Source organism: Chiloscyllium punctatum, chromosome 50, assembly GCF_047496795.1.
Source record: "Chiloscyllium punctatum isolate Juve2018m chromosome 50, sChiPun1.3, whole genome shotgun sequence".
In the NCBI taxonomy this organism is placed as follows: domain Eukaryota; kingdom Metazoa; phylum Chordata; class Chondrichthyes; order Orectolobiformes; family Hemiscylliidae; genus Chiloscyllium; species Chiloscyllium punctatum.
The window spans coordinates 7,896,993-7,916,133 of NC_092788.1; the positions used below are offsets into that span (position 1 = coordinate 7,896,993).

Sequence of the window (19,141 nt, forward strand, 5' to 3'; positions counted from 1 at the left end):
TCCTGTCCCACTGGCAGGACAGACCAGGCAGAGGTGGTGGCACAGTGGTGTACAGACAGGGAGGATTTGCCCTGGGAGTACACAGCATTGGCTCCGGAGACCAGGAAGTCTCATGGCTCCTGCTGATTACCATGTACCGTCCTCCCTTGGAGGATGAATCACTTCTCCTTCATGTTGAACAACATTTAGAGGAGCACTGAGGCTATAAAATGGTGTCAAACAGACTCTGGGGACAGGGTTTCAATGTCCACAATCGAGACTAGCTCTGCAACAGAATTACTGACTGAGCTGGCCAGGTCCTAAACATATAGCTGCTCAACTGAGTCTGCAGTGGGTGCTGAGGGAACCAACAAGAGGGAAAAACATACTTGATCTCATTGTTATGAATTGACCAGCAGCAGATACATCTGGCCATGACAGTATCGGTATGAGCGAACATCACACATTCCTTTTGGAGACAAAGTCTTGCCTTAAAGTTGAGAAAAACCTCCATTGTGTTGAGTGACACTATCACCGTTCTAAATGGGACAGACTCTGAAGAGATGGAGGATCTCAAACTGGGTATCTATGAGGCACTGTGGGACATCAACAGCAGCAGAACTGTACTCCAGCACAATCTGTAATCTCATGGGTTTGTAGATCCCGCACTCACCATTACAATGGACAGGAAAGGAGGGCATGCCATGAGCAGCACCAGGCAGACTTAAAAATGAAGTGCCAACCTGGTGAAGCTACCAAACAGAACTACCTGCATATCAAACAGCATCAGCAGCAAGCAACAGAGCTAAGTGATCCTACATCCAATGGAACAGATCGGAGCTCTGCAGTTCTGCCACACCCAGTTGTGAACGGTGATGGACAATTAAACAACTCACTGGAGGAAGCATCACAGAAATCCCCACCCTTACTGATGGAGGGGCCTCACACACCCATGCACCAGATAAGACAACAGCATTTGCAGCAATCTGCAGCCAGAAGTGCAAAGTGTGATGATCCATCTCAGCGTTCACCAGTGGTTTCCAACATCACAGATGTGAGTTTTAAGCCAATTTGATTCAGTTTGAATAACATCAAGAAATGGTTAAGTAGTGCAAAGGCTATGGGCCCTGCCAATATTCTGGCAATAATACTGATGGTTTGTGCCCCAGAACTTGCCACCCACCAAGCAGAGTACCGCTCCAGCACTGGCATCTACCGACAATGTGGAACATTGCCCAGGGATGTTCAACACAAAAACACAGGGCAATCCAAACCAGCCAATTTTTTTCTATCAGTCCACACTCGATCAGCAGTAAAGTGATGGAAGATGTCATCAACAGGGCTATCAAGCAGCATCTGCTCAGCAACAGCCAGCTGAGTGACACTCATTTTAGGCACCACCAGGGCCACTCAGCTCCCGATTGTGTAACCGCCCTGATTCACAACCTGACAACTAACTGAATCCCAGAGGTGAGGTGAGGGTGACAGCCCAGTCCCACTCCAAGATCACTAATTCTAGCTGATTCTACCCTTGTCTCAGCTCATATACTCTCATCCACTTTGTGTTATCTCCAGACTTCATTATCCAAACACACTCCTGGCCAGTTTCCCACATTCAATCTCCCTGTAATCTCAAGAAAAACTAAATCTCTGCTGCCCAAGTGCTCCCTCGTACCAAAACGTGTTGATCCATCAAAAGGCTCCTATTCATAATCAACAACATAGAGCTACAGCGATGTATAGCTTGGAAACAGACCCTTCAATCCAACCCGTCCATGCCGACCAGATATTCCAACCCAATCTAGTCTCACCTGCCAGCATCCGGCCCACATCCCTCAATTTAAAATTCTCACCCTTGATTTAATTCCTGGTTGTGATCATCCCTAGCTCGCTGCATCACACACCCTTTGAGACCTCGACAACCCATTCTGTTTGAGACTCCCAATGACCTGTTAATTCATTACTTCACCTGTGTGGCTGCTTTTACAGTTGCCAAACAAACAAGGTCTGAAATTCGCAGCTAAAACCTCTCAGGTCTGCTTTCCCCCTTTAAGACATTCCTCAACACCTGCTTATTTGGCAATGCTTTTGGTCACCTGACCTAATATCATCCTTCTCTGGCCTTATGTCTAACGTTCCCAATAATATTTTTGTGGAATTATAAGCATGATAATAAAAATACAAACTGTTGTTGATTTGGACATTATCTTCAGATCTTTACTGTTGCTGAATGAATACTCTGTAATGTCTCTTATCCAACCACATTGTGGAAGCACCTCCACCACACAAACTGCAGCTGTACAAGAAAGTCAAACACCACCCTCTCTCCAGGCAACAGGGCTTTGGCATTAATCACTGGTATCTGTGGATGGAGAAACACAGTTGATGTTTCAGGGAGTGCACAACGGATACAGGGAATGAAAATGGTGCAGAATTTGATAGTTCCAAATGGAAGGAAAATACACTTGCTTATTGGAAAAAAGAATTCTTGACTGTCAAAGATTTTCCAAAAAAAAATTGATAAGCAGCACATGGTCAGGGGCTGGGCGGAAGTGAAAAATTAACTTTCAAAAATGTCTCTAAAAGTAATAATAAAATACTAAACAGACCAAATATACACCAATTGTTCGAGACTGAGGAAGCTAGATATTGACAAAGTGGTCATGAGGGAGCCCAGAGATGAAGCAGAGCAGTATAAGCTGTTATGATCCCACAGTCATAGAGATGTATTGCACTGACACAGACCCTTCGGTCTAACTCATCCATGCTAACCAGGTATCCAAACCTAATCTATTCCCATTTTCCAGCACTTGGCCCATATCCCTGTAAACGCTTCCTAATCATATCATGTGTCTATTTAGATGCCTTTAACATGTTTTAATTGTACCAGCCTCCACCACTTCCTCTGGCAGCTCATTCCACCCACTGCATGAAAGAGTTGCCCTTTAGCCCCCTTTGAAATTTTATCCGTTCACCCTAAAGCAATGCCCTCTGCATCTGGACACCACTACTCCAGGGAAAACACTTTGTTCATTTACCCTGTTCATGCTCCTCATGATTGTATAAACCTCCATAACATCACCGCTCAGCCTATGGCACTCCAGGGAAAACAGCCCCTGCCTTTTATGCCTCACCCTGTAGCTCAAATCCTCCAACCCTAACAACATCCTTGTAAGTCTTTTTTGAAACCTTTCAAGTTTCACAGCACCCTTCTGATAGGAGGCAGGCCAGAACTACACACAATATTCCAAAAGTGGCCTAACGAATGTCCTGTACAGCAACATGACCTCCGACATCCAATACTCAATGCTTGAACCAATAAAGGAAAATATACTGAACACCTTCTTCATCATCTTATCTGCCTGCAACTTGACTTGTAAGGACTATGAACCTGCAGTCCAAGGTCTCTTTGTTCTGCAAACGTCTCCAGGGCCTTGCCATTCAGTATATAAGTCCTGCCCTGATTTGCTTTTCCAAAATGCAGCACCTCACATTTATCTAAATTATCCCCCATCTGATCAATATCTCATTGTAATCTGAGGTAACCTTCTTCATTATCCACAATACCTCCCATTTTGTATGACCTGCAAACTCATTTATGATACCAAATCATTTAAATGAATGGCGAAACAAATCCAGAAATAAACATCAATTTCTCTGAGTGTGAGTGTGCTCTGTGTAAATCCTGCCCAATGACTCTGTACCAGAGAAAGGCTGCACATGCGCCTGGCTGCACCTTGCCCCCTACAAAGCTGGAGGCTCCGCATGTATCCTGTGAATTCTTGCCCCGAATAAAGATGGCGGCGCGCACCCATGCCTGCAGCCACACTGAGGCAATTCTCCGTTTACTGAAAACAAGAGACTGGGACGTGTTTTCCGACGTGCACATTTTGTTTGTAAAACCTCTCCGCTCATACAGAATCTCTCTCACCTCCTGCGGTTCCACAGACAGCCTTGATGATTTTTGCGGGTACCTATTCTCTGCCTGGTTACTCGTTTGTCCTTAATGTTTTTGTACAATTACTTTGGATTCTCTTTAAGCCTATTTCCTAAAGCTATCTCATGTCCCCTTTTTGCCCTCCTGGTTTACCTCGAGTATACTCCTACTGCCCCTATACTCCTCTAGGGATTCACACAAAAACAGCTCTCTGTACCTGCCATATGCCTCCTTCATTTTCTTGACCAGACCCACAATATCTTTCGTCAGGCAGCATTCTTTACACCTCCCAGCCTTGGCCTTAACAGGAACATACTGTCAGTGTACTCTCATTGTCGCAGGCCTATGGAGGCAATGGCAGATGAGGATACAGAAGCAACCATTCTCAGTAAAGAGGTAATGTTGGGAAAGGTAGATGGGTCTCCTGGCTCTGATGGAATGCATCCCAGTGACTAAAAGAGATGGTGGGGAGGTGGGGAGGGAAATAACAAATAGACCTCGTGATAATTCACTAAAATTTGTTGGATTCTGGGATGGTATTAACAGACTGGAAGCTGCAAATGTGGTGTCACTATTTTTCAAAAAGGACCCGTTAGCTTAACGTCTCTAATGGAGAAAATGCTTGAATCTCTCAAGGAAGTAGTGGTGAGATATCTGGGTAGAAATGGTCTCACTGAGCAGACAAAGCATGGATTCATGAAAGGCAGGTCACGTTTAACGCATGTACTGGAATTATTTGAGGATATGACGAGTGCGTTGGACAATACGGACTCAGTGGATGTGGTGTACCTGGATTTCCAGAAGGTATTCGATAAGTTGCCACACAAAAGGCTGCTGTATAAGGTAAAGATGCACAGCATTATGGGTAATTATCATTGATACAGGATCGGTTAACCAACAAAAAATAAAGAATGGGGATAAATGGGTGTTGGGATTAGTGTTGGCACTACAACTGTTTGCAATTTACACAAATGTTTTGGAGTTGAGGACCAAGTGTACAGTGTCAGAGTTCACATTTAATACAGAGATGAGGTAGAACAATGTGTGCAGAGGCCACTGTCAGTCTGCACAGGGATACAGATCAGTTACATGAGTGGGTAAGGGTCTGACAGATGGAGTTCAATGTTGGGAAATGTGCGGTCATCCATTTTGGTCGGACTAACAGCAAACTGGATGATGAAATGGTGAAAACATGCACCATGCTGCTGAGCAGAGGGAGCTGGGTTTCCTTGTGCATGAATCACAGGAAGGTGGTTTGTAGGTGCAGCAGGTAATTAAGGCCGTGAAGGGAATATTGTCCTTCATTGCTAGAGGGATGGTTATGCTGCAGCTGTACAGGGTGCTGGGGAGGCCACACCTGGAGTACTGTGTACAGGTTCGGTCTCCTTACTTCAGGAAGGATGGACTGGCACTGGAGGGAGTACAGAGGAGGTTCACTAGTTTGAGTTGGTAGTTGAGGGTTGGTGTATGTGGAGAGATTGAGAAAACTGGTTCTATAGTCATTGTAATTTAGAAGAATGGGAGGTTGGAGAGGAAACAATAAAATTATGAAGGGAGTAGATAAGACAGAAGCAGGGAGGCTATTTCCACTGGGAGTGGTCAAATTACAGAACATTACCTCAAAATAAGGGAGAGCAGATTTAGGACTGTTCAGGAGGAGCTTCTTCAGTTAAAGGTGGAATTCCCTGCCGAGTGCAGCATTTGACGTTATCAACTTGAATGCCTTTAAGGCAAAAAGTAGATTTGTGAACAGGAAAGGAATTAAGGGTTATAGTGAGAGAGCAGGAATGTGGAGCTGAGGCCATGAAAAGATCAGCCCTGATCTTATTGAATGGCAGAGCAGGCTTGAGGGGCTAGATGAAAGTTCTTGCCTTGTGCCATCAAAATTGGCCTTTGTCCAATTCAGAACCTTAACGTTTAGATCTGGTATATTATTTTCTGTAACTATTTTAAAACTAGTAGAATTATCAGAGACTCCCAACAGTGTGGAAGCAGGTCATTCAGCCCATCACACTGATACTGACCTGGAGAGCCTCCTAACCTTCCCCTGTAACATTGCATTTCCCAGGGCCAGCCAACCTACACATCCCTGAACATTATGGGCAATTCAGCCTGGACAATCCACCCAACCGACACATCCCTGAACACTGTGGGCAATTCAACATGGATAATCCACCCAACCTGCACATTCTTGGACTATGGGAGGAAACCAGAGCACCCGGACGAAATCCATGCAGAAAACCCCAATAAGGTGATCATCCCTTTCTTATTTCCCAGTTCCACATAATAACTTCATTGGGCATACTCCCAGGATTATCTTCCCTAAGCAAAAACATAATGTTATCCCGAATCAAAAATGCCACTCCCCCTCCTTCCTTCTCCCCCTTTCTATTCTCCCTAAAGCATCTATACCCTGGAACATTAAGCTGCCAGTCCTATCCATCCTTGAGTGATGCCTTTGTAATTGCTATAATATCCCAGTGCCATGTTCAAAACCACACCCTGAACTCATCTGCCTTCCCTGTCAGGCCTCTTCTATTGAAGTAAATGCAGTGCAACTGCTCAGTCCGACTTCATTCTGTGCCTTGCCCTTGCCTGCCTTGACTATTTGATTTCTGAACTGTACCAGCCTCAGACATATCTCTTTCCTCACTATCTTCTTGGGTTTACACCCACTCCCTCACTGGTTTAATGCCTCCCGAGTATCACCAGCAAGTCTCCCTGCCTCGATATTAGACACCTTCCAATTCAGGTGCTATCCATCCTTCTTATGAAGGTCAACTCTACTCCAGGAGATCACAACAATCCAAAAAACGTGAATCCTTTTCCCCTGCACCAGCTCCTTAGCCACTCATTGAGCACCTCCTCCTCCTCTGTAATAAGGACATTTTTCAAGATGTCACCATTTATTTCCCCACATTCTATATCTCCCATGTACTTCTTCACAGTAAACACTGATGCAAAATACTTGTTTCCTATCTCGCTCATCGCCTGCAGCTCCACACAATGGCTGCCTTGCTGATCTTTGAGGGTCTCTATTTTCTCCCTAGTTAGCCTTTTGTTCCTCATGTATTTACAAAAGCCCTTTGGATTATCCTTAACCCTATTCGCCAAAGCTATCTCACGTCCCTTTTTCGCCTCCTGATTCCCCTCTTAATTATACTCCTACTGCCTTTATACTCAATTTTTTTTTGGATTGGAATAAATGCAAAATATAACATCCTGACAAAACAAACGAGGGCAGGACTTACACTCCATAAAAGTAGGGCCTTGAGTAGTGATATGGGAACAAAGAGACCGAGAGCTTCACGTCTTTGAAGTGTGTGTTCCATGTAGACAGGGTGGTGAAGAAGGTGCTTTGCTTAGCACACCTACCTTCATTGTTCAGACCTTTGAGTCCAGGAGTTGGGACGTTATGTTGAGGATGTACAGGACGTTGGGGAGGCCTCTTCTGGAATACTCTGTCCAGTTCAGGTTGTGCTGTTATAGGAAGGATATTATTAAATTGGAGCCGGTTCAGAAGATGTTGCCATGAATGGAGGGGTTGTGCTCTAAGGAGAGGCTGGATAGGCTGGGAATTTTTTTCACTGGCGTGCACGAGTTGAGGGGTGACCTTATTAGAGGCTTACAAAATCAGAAAGAGTGTAGATAAGGTGAATAGCTGGGGGAGAGGGGGATTCAAAACTCGGGTGCATTCATTTTGAGAAGAAATTAGAAAGATTTGAGAAAAGACATTAGGGTTTTAAAAAAATATATACTTGTGAAATGAACTTCCAGAGGAAGTGGTAGCTGTGAATACAATTACAATATTTAAAAGACATTTAGATAAGTACATAAATAGGAAATATTTGGATGGATGTGGACCAAGCAGAGGCAGGTACAATTAGGTCAGTTTGGAATTATGGTCGCCATGGACTGGGTGGACCACAGGGCCTGTTTCCTTGCTGTATAACATTATGACTCTAATCCTCACTAACTCTAAATTCCTCCATCCTCACAACTCTCCCAATCACTGTCACCTCATCCAGCCTCACAACTCTTCCTTATTTATATAATTCCTCACCAGCCACAGAACGCTATCTCATGTCCTCCAGTTTGTCAGATCTCTGCGATATGTGCCTTTCTTTAGTTCCAGCCTTGAGGATGCCCTCATTCACTCCGATTGGTTGGAGGACAAACTGGTACAACCTGGTCCTCCAGTACTGCCCTCTGCCCCCTATTGGCCTGCGCTGACATCAATCATCAGGGCCCATTGTGAGGTGAGTGGTGGGATCCTCCCTCTCTCTGCCCTGGGATGAGCTTCAACATTCACAGTCAATGGGGCAGTATCACAGAGCACAGAGGCTGGGGCTGTTCAGCCCAGTTGGGATGTACCCTCTCCCGCTGGAGATGCTGCAAATCTGTTTATGAATAACTGCTGAGTCTGTGTCCAGCTGCCATTCAGACTGTTCCAGATACTCAGAAGTTACTGAATAAAAAAAGTTCACATATTCACATTATTTGCCAATTAGCTGAAAATAGTTACTAAAATTGTGACATTGTTAACAATTCCCCTCTCTCTGCAGATTAGATAGCCTAGAAACAAATTTGCACCTGGTCAAAATCACTGCTTAAACTTCTCAGCTCCAAGGACAATTATCTGTGCTTCTACTAGCTCTCCACAAAAGAGGAACATATCTTATTTCCATTTATTAGTGTCATAGAGATGTACAGCACAGAAACAGACCTTTGGTCCAATTGGTCGATGCCAACGAGGAATCCTCAACAAACGGAGCCCCATTTGCCAGCTATTGGTCCATATCATTGGAAACTCTTCCTATTCACGTACCCAATCGGATGCCTTTCAAATGTTGTAATTGTATCAGCCTCCACTACTTCATCTGGCAGCTCATTCCACACATACACCACACACAGCTTGAAAACTTTGCCCCTTAGATCCGTTTTTAATCTTTGCCCTCTCAACTTTAGCCCATGTGATCTTGTTTTGAACCCACCTAACTGGGGGGAAAAGACCCTGGATGTTCACCTTATCCATGCCCCTTATGATTTTATAAATCTCCATGAAGTCACCTCTCAGTCTTTGACTCTCCAGGGAAATTAACCCTAGCCTATTCAGCCTCTCCCTGTAGCCCAAATCCTCCAACCCTAGCAAAGTCTTTGTAAATCTTGTCTGAACTCTTTCAAGATTCAAAACATCCTTTCCAGAACAGGGAATTTCGAACTTAAAACATAATTCCTGAAATGGCTTAATCAATGTCCTGTCCAACCACAATTTGATGTCCCAGCTCCTGTACTTAATGCAATGACCAATAAATATAAGCATACCAAACACCACCTTCACTAGTCTGCCTACCTTCGACTCTACTTTCAAGGAACAATGAACCTGCACTCCATGGTCTCTATGTTCAGCAACATTCCCAAGTACTTTACCATTAAGTGTACAAGTCCTGCTCTGATTTGCCTTTCCAAAATCCAACAGCTTACATTTGTCTAAATTGAGCCCAGTCTGCCATTCCTAGCTCCAATGGCCCATCTGGTCAAGAGCCTGTTGTATTCTGAACTAACCTTCTTCATTGTCCACTACACCTCCAATTTTGGTGTCTCCTGTATACCCACTGACCATATCTCATATATTCACATCCAAGTCATTTATTTAAGGACCCAATATCCATTCCAGCAGGACAATGCTGCTCACAGGCCTCCAGTCGGCAAAGCAACCCTCCATCACCACCCTCTGCCTCCTACCTTCAAGCCAGTTTTGTATCCAAATGGCTAGTTCTCCCAACATTTCATGTTATCTAACCTTGCTAACCAGTCTGCTTTGTGGAACATCATTCAATGTCCATACAGACAACGTCCACAGTCTGCCTTCATCAATCACTTTGTCACATCTTCAAAAAAACTCAATCAAGTTAGAGAGAGAGAATTTCCCACACACAAAGCCATGTTAACTATCCCTAATCAATCCTCGTCTTTCCAAATAAATGTAAATCCTGTCCCTCAGAATCCCTTCCACCAACTTACCTACCACTGATATTAGGTTGACTGTTCTCTTGTTCCCTGGCCTTTCCTTACCACCTTTTTTAAATAATGGCACCCATCTTCCAGCACCTCACCTGTCACAAACAATGATATAAATACCTCAGGGAGGGGCACTGCCATCACCTTCCTAGCTTTCCACAAATTTCTGGGATACACCTGATCAGGTCCCAGGGATTTATCCACCTTGCTACTGTTTAAGACATCCAGTACTTCCTCCTCTGTAATATAGACACTTTTCAAATTATCACTATTTATTTCCCCAAACTCTCTAGAATAGAATAGCATAGTATTTCTCCCACCTCCTGTTGTTACATAGATGGCCTTGTTAATCTTTAAGGGGTCCTATTCTCTGTCTGGTTATTATTTTATCCTTAATGTATTTGTAGAATCTCTTTGGATTCTCCTTAAACTATTTCCTAGAGATATTTCAAGTCCCCTTTTTGCTCTCCTGATTACCCTCGAGTATATTCCTGTAAAACGTGATCCTGTACTCCCAATTCCTCCGCCTCTGCCATATCTGCTCCCAGGAGAAGCAATTCCACTCCAGGACATCCCAGAAAGGTTTCCTCTTTCAAGGACCGGATTTCCCTCTTAATTGATCAACAATGCACTCCAACGCATATCCTCCACTTCCTGTACCTCCGCCTTCCACCCACCCTCCAACCACAATAAGAATATAATCCCCCGGTCCTCACCTGCCACCCATTAATCTCCATTAACCTCTGCTATGTCCACTACCTACAGTCAGACCCCACCACTAAGGATATATCTCCCTCCCCAGCCCCTTCTATCTTCCGCAGAGACCATGGGATCTTTGGTGCTGATGTGCTGCCCCACGGATACCTCAGTCACTCACCCTGCCAAATGGCCGAGTGAGATTATCACTAGGTGGATAATCCAGACACCCAGATAATGTTCTGGGGCCCAGGGTTTGGATCCCGTCACGGCAGACAGTGGAATGTGAATTCAATAAAAATTTGGAATTAAGAATCTATTAAAGACCATGAATCCATTGTTGAATATTGCGAAAAAAACTCATCAGATTCACTAATATCCTTCAGGGAAGGAATCTGCCATCCTTACCTGGTCTGGCCTACATGTGACTCCAGACCCACAGCAATGTAGTTGACTCTTTACTGCCCTTTGGGCCCAGTCAGTGATACCCTCATCCTGTGAATGAATAACAAAGAAGGTCAAGTCTTGTACCCAACCATACTGTTCTTACAGATAAGTGATCTCTTAGTAAATTTGCTTCTCAACTCCCTGCTGACTATTGGGGAAGGGGGTCAACATTACCATCCCAATAAGGAGATCATCCCTTTCTTATTTCTCAGTTCCACCTGTATAACCTGCCTGGATGTACTCCCAGGAATACCCTCTTGAAGCCCAACTGTAATGCTATCCCTAATCAAAAATACCTCTCCCCCTGCTCTGTTGCCGCCTTTCTAACTTTGCTATAGCATCTATACACTGGAACATTAAGGTGCTGGTCCTATCCATCATTAAGTCATGCCTCTGTAATTGCTATAATATCCCAGTGCGATGTTCAAAACCATCCCCCTGAGCTCCTCTGCCCGACCTATCGGGCCTCCTGCATTGAAATAAATGCAGGGTAACTGCTCATTCTGTGCCTTGCCCTTGTCTGCCTTGACTGTTTGACGTTTGAACTGTACCAGTGTCAGACTGAGCTCTTCCCTCACTCTCTCTCTGGGTTTACCCACATTCCTTCACTGGTTTAATGCCTCCTGAATAGCACTAGCAACTGTTCCCTTCCAGTGCCAGTACAATCCATCCTTCTGATGGAGGTCAATTCTACCTCCATCAGGTGGTAGGCACGGTGGCACAGTGGTTAGCACTGCTGCCTCGCAGCGCCGGAGACCCGGGTTCAATTCCCGCCTCAGGCAACTGACTGTGTGGAGTTTGCACGTTCTCCCCGTGTCTGCGTGGGTTTCCTCCACAGTCCAAAGATGTGCAGGTCAGGTGAATTGGCCATGCTAAATTGCCCGTAGTGTTAGGTAAGGGGTAGATGTAGATGTAGGGGTATGGGTGGGTAACGCTTCGGCGGGGCGGTATGGACTTGTTGGGCTGGAGGGCCTGTTTCCACACTGTAAGTAATCTAATCTACCCCACAAGAGATTCCAATGATCCAATAATGTGAACTCTTCTATTCCTATGTCATTGATACTAATAAACAACAGCCTCCCCTCAAAATGGTTATTCTCCCCTTTAAGAATATTCTGCTCCCTCTCGGAGACATCCTTATACAAAAATTACACATCCGAATAATAAACCTTACACTCATCAGGTCATCATAAAAGGATTACATGACACATTGAAGGTTTGCAGAGACCTTTTGAGAGAATGCAACGATTCAAAGGAGAATTTTTAAGCAGCAAATGGGATTGATCTGGAACACAATACTCACACACACAATGCGAATATCCATATCCTGATATACTGAGTAATTCAATTAGAGTTTAGCAGAATATTTACTGAGATTACCATCTGAATGTCCACCTGTAATATCCTGTAATATAAGTTTATAAAATCTGTCACTATCAGTTCAAGTTAGAAACTCACACCATCCCCTCCTCTGGCCCAGGATTACTGTACATATTACCCTTGAGGACATCAGCAGTCAACTCAGAGGGAAATCTGTGGGTTTCTAGGAGATTCCAACTTGAGATAGAATGTGACTGAACACAGCAGTTCTTTGACACATTGGAGAAAATGATCCAAGCGTCAGTGAGATATGGGGAACAAGAATTACTTTCTTTTCTTTCATTCCGTGCTGCCGCTCTGCCTCATCAATAAGACATGGGTGTGAAAGGCTAATGCCTAACGATGGGCAAGTTGTCTCCATCCTGACCAATGGGTAGGAAGATCCTCCCAATCACTCCAAAGCGTATCCCTAAAAAGATAGCAACTCTGTCTGCTTCCCACTGCCCAGTGCTCCCAGTAAATGTTTGGAAGAATGGGAAGGGGGGGGGGGGGATATCTCCTAGAAAAGGCATAACTGTAAAGGTCTAAGAGGATTATGAAAAGAGAGAGATGCACAGGAGAAGGGGGCAACAAGTTGCCAGATGGGGTGTAACTTGGGAAAATGGGAAGTTGCTCATTTTGGAGGAGATAATAAAAGAACAAAGTACTATTCAAATGGTGGAAACTGTAGAAAGCTGCACCACAAAGTGACCAGGGGTAATTGTTCAGGAAACACAGAAAGCTACCACACAGTTACAACAGGGAATCAGGAAGGGGAATCGAATGTTTTGTTTCAAAGGTTTTCAGTATTAGAGTTTGGAGTATATACCCGAGAGTAACGTGTGGCAGTGCTGGTGAGACCACCATATCTGCAGGAATGAGAGCAGTTTTGGTCCTTTTAGAGAAGGAAATGTGTCACTTTATTGGAGGCATTTCAGGGAAGATTCAATGAGATGATCCCTGGTTTGGAGGGATTATCTTTTAGATAAAGGCTGAAAAGGTTGGGACTCTACTCACTGGATTTTGGAGAAAGAGAGGTGATCACATTGAGACAGATGGGAGTCTTTAGGGGTTTGACAGGACAAATACTGAGAGGATGTGTCTGAGGGTAAATACTGAGAGGGGGGGTCTGAAACCAGATTCTGAGTCACGGAATCAAGGATTCTGCTTTGGATTCAAGGTTAAGGCAACACAGGCGAGGGTAAGGGGTTTCAGTAGCAATAGAGCTGGGGTTAGGTGGAGAAAAGCAACGTTTAAGAGATTGGAATTCCTGGTGTTGTGATTTTGTGGATGTCTGATCAGAAGGTCACCTTGGGGTCAGATATAACAGCAATGTTGTGAAGAGTGTCATTCTGCTTCAGAGAGTTCCCAGTGGGAGGGAGGGGCTCAGCAGAAAGGTAAAGGTAAGGCAATGGGCTTAACCATGACAATGTTTCATTGGCTGAAATTACAGCTAATCGAGTAGTGGGGAATGTGATAAGTAGTTTGATAACTGAGTAACAGTGGAGTAATGGAGAGGGATGATGGGGAGGGAGAGCTGGGCATCGTCAGTGTACATGTCAAACCTAACACAGTGTTTTTGGATGATATCACCTCCTGGCACTATGTACGTGAGATACAGGAGAGACCAAGGATAGATCGTTGAGGGACACCAAATGCAAGGAATTCAGAAAGGAAAGGGAGAGTGGAGATGGAGCAGGATTATCCAACAACGGTGAGGTCAAATATCAGTTTTTCACAAAATGGGAGAGAAGGACATAACCAAAAAAAGACCAACAGACAGAACAAGGAACAATATCTATGAATTGGCGAGGGGGAGTGATGAGGCAGCAGTGGAGGAAAGAGAGTTGGAAAGTGAGTTTAGCGAGATTAGGGTAAAGGGTCAAGGTGAGCTCTGATAAGGCTTGAAAAGACACTGGAGAAAGATGTAGGTTTAGGACTAAACCAGAAACACCACGTGAGGCAGTTTGGCTCAGTGGGCTAGTGGGAGGGAGAGAAACAGCAGATCGGATTATCTCAGTCTTAGTGACAGGGAAACCCCATGTGCTCCTCACTCGTTGTTGGAGGGGAGGATGGAGGAGACAGGACGATGGACAGTGTTTTACAAAGAAACAAAACCAGGGTTAGTGATATTTAAAATGAATGAACAAACCTAATGTATTTAGCTTTTACCTAGAATTTTAAAACAAACGGCTGAAGTCCTGGTTCGAATCCCATCTTGGCAGATGGTGGAATCTGAATTCAAGAAAAAAAAACAACGTATTAGGAATCTCCTGATCTCCATGAAACCATTGTCAATGGCGAAAAAAACCCTGCCAACCTGATAGCGGCTCAGCCAGCTACTCACTGGACTAATCACTGCAAAGTCTCAACACAGGAATGAAACTGGATGGACCAGTTGGCAACTAACAAGGCACCATTTAATACAACCACAGAATCAGCCCTCTCGATGGTGCAACGTCCTCCTCACTAACATATGGTTTTTGGTGCCAAAATGTGCCGAGCAGTCTCACAGACTAGTCAAGGAACAGCCTGACATAGTCATACACACAAAATCAACCCTTACAGACAATGACCAGACACCACCATCACCATCCCTCGATATCGAGAGTGTGGTGCTGGAAAAGCACAACAGTCAGGTAGCATCCGAGCAGGAGAATCGACATTTCTAGCCTAAGCCCTTCATCAGCCTGACCTGCTGTGCTTTTCCAGCACCAAACTCTTGACTCTGATCTCCAGCATCTGCAGTCTTCACTTTCTCCTGAAATCTCTGGATATGTCCTGTCCCACCGGCAGGACAGACCAGGCAGAGGTGGTGGCACAGTGGTGTACAGACAGGGAGGATTTGCCCTGGGAGTACACAGCATTGGCTCCAGAGACCAGGAAGTCTCATGGCTCCTGCTGATTACCACGTCCTGTCCTCCCTTGGCTGATGAATCACTCCTCCTTCATGTTGAATAACATTTGGAGGAAGCACTGAGGCAATAAAATGGTGTCAATTGTACTCTGGGTACAGGATTTCAATGTCCACAATCGAGACTAGCTCTGTAATAGAATTACTGACTGAGCTGGTCAGGTCCTAAAGGGTATAGCTGCTCAACTGAGTCTGCAGTGGGTGGGGAGGGAACCAACAAGAAGGAAAAACATACGTGATCTCATTGTTATGAATTGACCAGCTGCAGATACATCTGTCCATGACATTATCAGTAAGACCAACCATCTCACATTCCTTTTGGAGACAAAGTCTTGCCTTAAAGTTGAGAAAAACCTCCATCGTGTTGAGTGACACTATCACAGTTCTAAATGGGACAGACTTTGAAGAGATGTAGGATCTCAAACTGGGTATCTCTGAGGCACTGTGGGACATCAACAGCAGCAGAACTGTACTCCAGCACAATCTGTAACCTCATGGGTTTGTACATCCCGCACTCACCCATTACAATGGACAGGAAAGGAGGGCATGCCAAGAGCAGCACCAGGCAGACTTAAAAATGAAGTGCCAACTCGGTGAAGTGACCAAGCAGGACAATCTGCATATCAAACAGTATCAGCAGCAAGCAACAGAGCTAAGTGATCCTCCATCCAATGGAACAGATCGGAGCTCTGCAGTTCTGCCACACCCAGTTGTGAACGGTGATGGACAGTTAAACAACTCATTGGAGGAAGCATCACAGATATCCCCACCCTGTACTGATGGAGGGGCCTCACACCCCATGCACCAGATAAGATGACAGCATTTGCAGCAATCTGCAGCCAGAAGTGCAAAGTGGGATGATCCATCTCAGCCTTCTCCAGTGGTTTCCAACATCACAGATATGAGTTTTAAAGCAGTTCAGTTGAGTTTGAATAACATCAAGAAATGGTTAAGTCGTGCAAAGGCTACGGGCCCTGCCAATATTCTGGCAATAATACTGATGGCTTGTACTCCAGAACTTGCCACCCACCAAGCCAAGTACAGCTCCAGCACTGGCATCTACCGACAATGTGGAACATTGCCCAGGGATGTTCAACACAAAAACACAGGGCAATCCAACCCAGGCAATTTCCATCTATCAGTCTACACTCGATTAGCAGTAAAGTGATGGAAGATGTCATCGACAGGGCTACCAAGCAGCAGCTGCTCAGCAACAGCCAGCTGAGTGACACTCATTTTAGGCACCACCAGGGCCACTCAGCTCCTGATTGTGTTACCGCCCTGATTCACAATCTGGCAACTAACTGAATCCCAGAGGTGAGGTGAGGTGAGTGTGATAACTCAGTCCCACTCCAAGACCACTATTTCTAGCTGATTCCACCCTTGTCTCAGCTCATATACTTTCATCCACCTTGTGTTATCTCCAGACTTCATTTTCCAAACACTCTCAGGGCCAGCTTGCCACATTCAACCTCCTGTAATCTCAAGAAAGTCTAAATCTCTGCTTGTTGACTTATCAAAAGGCTCCTAATTATAATCAACAGCATACAGCCAGAGAGATGTACAGCAAGGAAACAGACCCTTCGGTCCAACCCGTCCATGCCGACCAGATACCCCAACCCAATCTAGTCTCACCTGCCAGCACCTGGCCAATGTCCCTCAATTTAAAATTCTCACACTTGATTTAATTCCTGACTGTGATAATCCCTAGCTCCCTGCACCACACACACACTGAGACCTCGACAACCCATTTTCTTGAAGACTCCCAACCATTTGTTAATTCATTACTTCACCTGTGTGGCTGTTTCTACAGTTCCTGAAGCAGCATGGTCTGAAATTCGCAGCCAAAACCTCACAGGTCTGCTTTCCACCTTTGCGACATCCCTCAAAACCTGCTTTTTGGCAATGCTTTTGGTCACCTGACCTAATATCTCCATCTCTGGCCTTATGTCTAAAGTTCTCAATAGTATTTTTGAGAAATTATAAGCATGATAATAAAACTACAAACCGTTCTTGATTTTGACATTATCTTCAAATATTCACTGTTGCTGTAATGAATACTCTGTAAAGTCTCTTATCCAACCACATTGTAGGAACACCTTCACCACACAAACTGCAGCTGTACAAGAAAGTCAAACATCACCCTCTCCACAAGCAACAGGGCTTTGGCATTAATCACTGGTTTCTGTGGAAGGAGAAACATAGTTGATGTTTCAGGGAGTGCAAAATGGATTACAGGGAATGAAAATGGTGCAGAATTTGATCGTCAGAGATGGAAGGAACATACACTTGCCTATTGGAAAAAAGAATTCTTGACTGTCAAAAATATTCAAGAAAAAAGTAATCTGATAATAGAGCAGTACATGGTCAGGGGCTGGGCCGCAGTGAAAAACTCATTTGCAAAGGGTCTATAAAAGTAATAATACAGGAGTAAACAGACCAAAAATACACCCATGGTTCGAGATTGAGGAAACTAGATCTTGACAAAGTGGTTATGATGGAGCCCAGAGGTGAATCAGAGCAGTATTGGCTGCTGTGATCCCAGTGACTCTATACCAGAGAAAGGCTGCACATGCGCCTGGCTGCACCTTGCCCCCTACAAAGATGGCGGCTCCGCACGTGTCCAGTGAATCGTTGTCCCGAATAAAGATGGCGGCGCTTACTCAGGTCTGCAGCCGCACTGAGGCAATTCTCCATTTACTGCAAACACGGGACTGGGACGTTCAAATTTATGTTTTCCGACGTGCACAATTTGTTTGTAAAACCTCTCCGCTCATAGCAACGCAGTTTTTCTCCCGTTTCCCTGTTTATTTCTTTCTTTACCGTATCCTTTCTCTCCATAACTTGCCGAGCATTCATTACAGCGACTCTGCACCGCGCGCGAGGGGGAATCACATGGTTTAGTTTAGCTCCGCCCTTCATTTACTTTGATTGGTTGGAGGACCAACATCCCGCTCGGTCCTCCAGTTCCGCCCGCCGACCTTTCATTGGTCCGGTGCTGACATCAATCACCCGCGGGATACTTTGTTGACTAGAGCAAACGCAGTGTGTCCTGCTTTTGCTGATATGTTGGGTAATGTGATGGGAGAGTTTACTGAGGGGAAGGATCCCTTTGTGTGAGCTCTGCAGTAGATTTACTTTATTCATGGAGGGAATTGCCTTCCCACTCATGACTGTATAGCTGTGATTGATGAGTCAATGCCATTTGAATTAGTACATAAACACTCCATTTTCACAACATCTGAGATGTTCAGCACATTGTATCACGTTCTTCTTTGGAAACAAAAAAAACATGAAACGGAGCCTCAAGGAATCGGAGCAGGAGTAGGGCATTCATCGCCTTCAGCTTGTTCCCCCCATTCTATCAGATCATGGCTGGGCCAATCCAGACCTCAACACCTCTTTTATGCTTGATCCGCATAGCCCTCAACTGCTCAATATTTCAAAAATCTATCTGCCCTCTTTTAGGATAATTTGAGATAGTAGGGAATCTGTGATTATATGTGGAAACAGGCCCTTCAGCCTGAAGCCAGAACAACACTCCAAAGAGTAACCCAACCATTCCCGTCCCACATTTAACTTTCACAATTTTTTTGGCGAGAAAATTCTAGTCATTCACTGAGAGAAAAAAATCTTTACTTTTTCTAAAATGAATGTTCCCTTATGTAATGTCCCCTCGTTTGAGACTTCACTGGTGCTAGAAGATCTAGTCAACATCTACCCTGTCAAGCTCCTCAGAATCTTGTTTTCATAAGATCACCCCTGCTTATCTATTCATGATAGGTCAA

The 19,141-nt window shown here is 44.7% G+C and overlaps 1 long non-coding RNA gene across 6 annotated transcripts in view; it reads right to left on the bottom strand.

Moving 5' to 3' along the window:
• LOC140470066 (uncharacterized) overlaps nt 1-18,240 on the bottom strand; it is a 57,970-nt gene extending 39,730 nt beyond the window's left edge. For 2 of the 6 annotated variants that reach the window (XR_011956332.1, XR_011956329.1), the window contains exons 1-4: nt 18,177-18,240; nt 14,612-14,674; nt 11,042-11,128; nt 7,292-7,396 (exon numbers count right to left, since the gene is read on the bottom strand). This is a non-coding gene — a long non-coding RNA (uncharacterized lncRNA). Of the gene's footprint in view, nt 1-7,291; nt 7,397-11,041; nt 11,129-12,385; nt 12,486-14,591; nt 14,675-18,176 lie in introns of all 6 variants that reach the window. The other 4 variants (XR_011956331.1, XR_011956330.1, XR_011956333.1 and 1 more) reach the window with 4 other exon arrangements.
• Between the last annotated feature and the right edge of the window lie 901 nt (nt 18,241-19,141).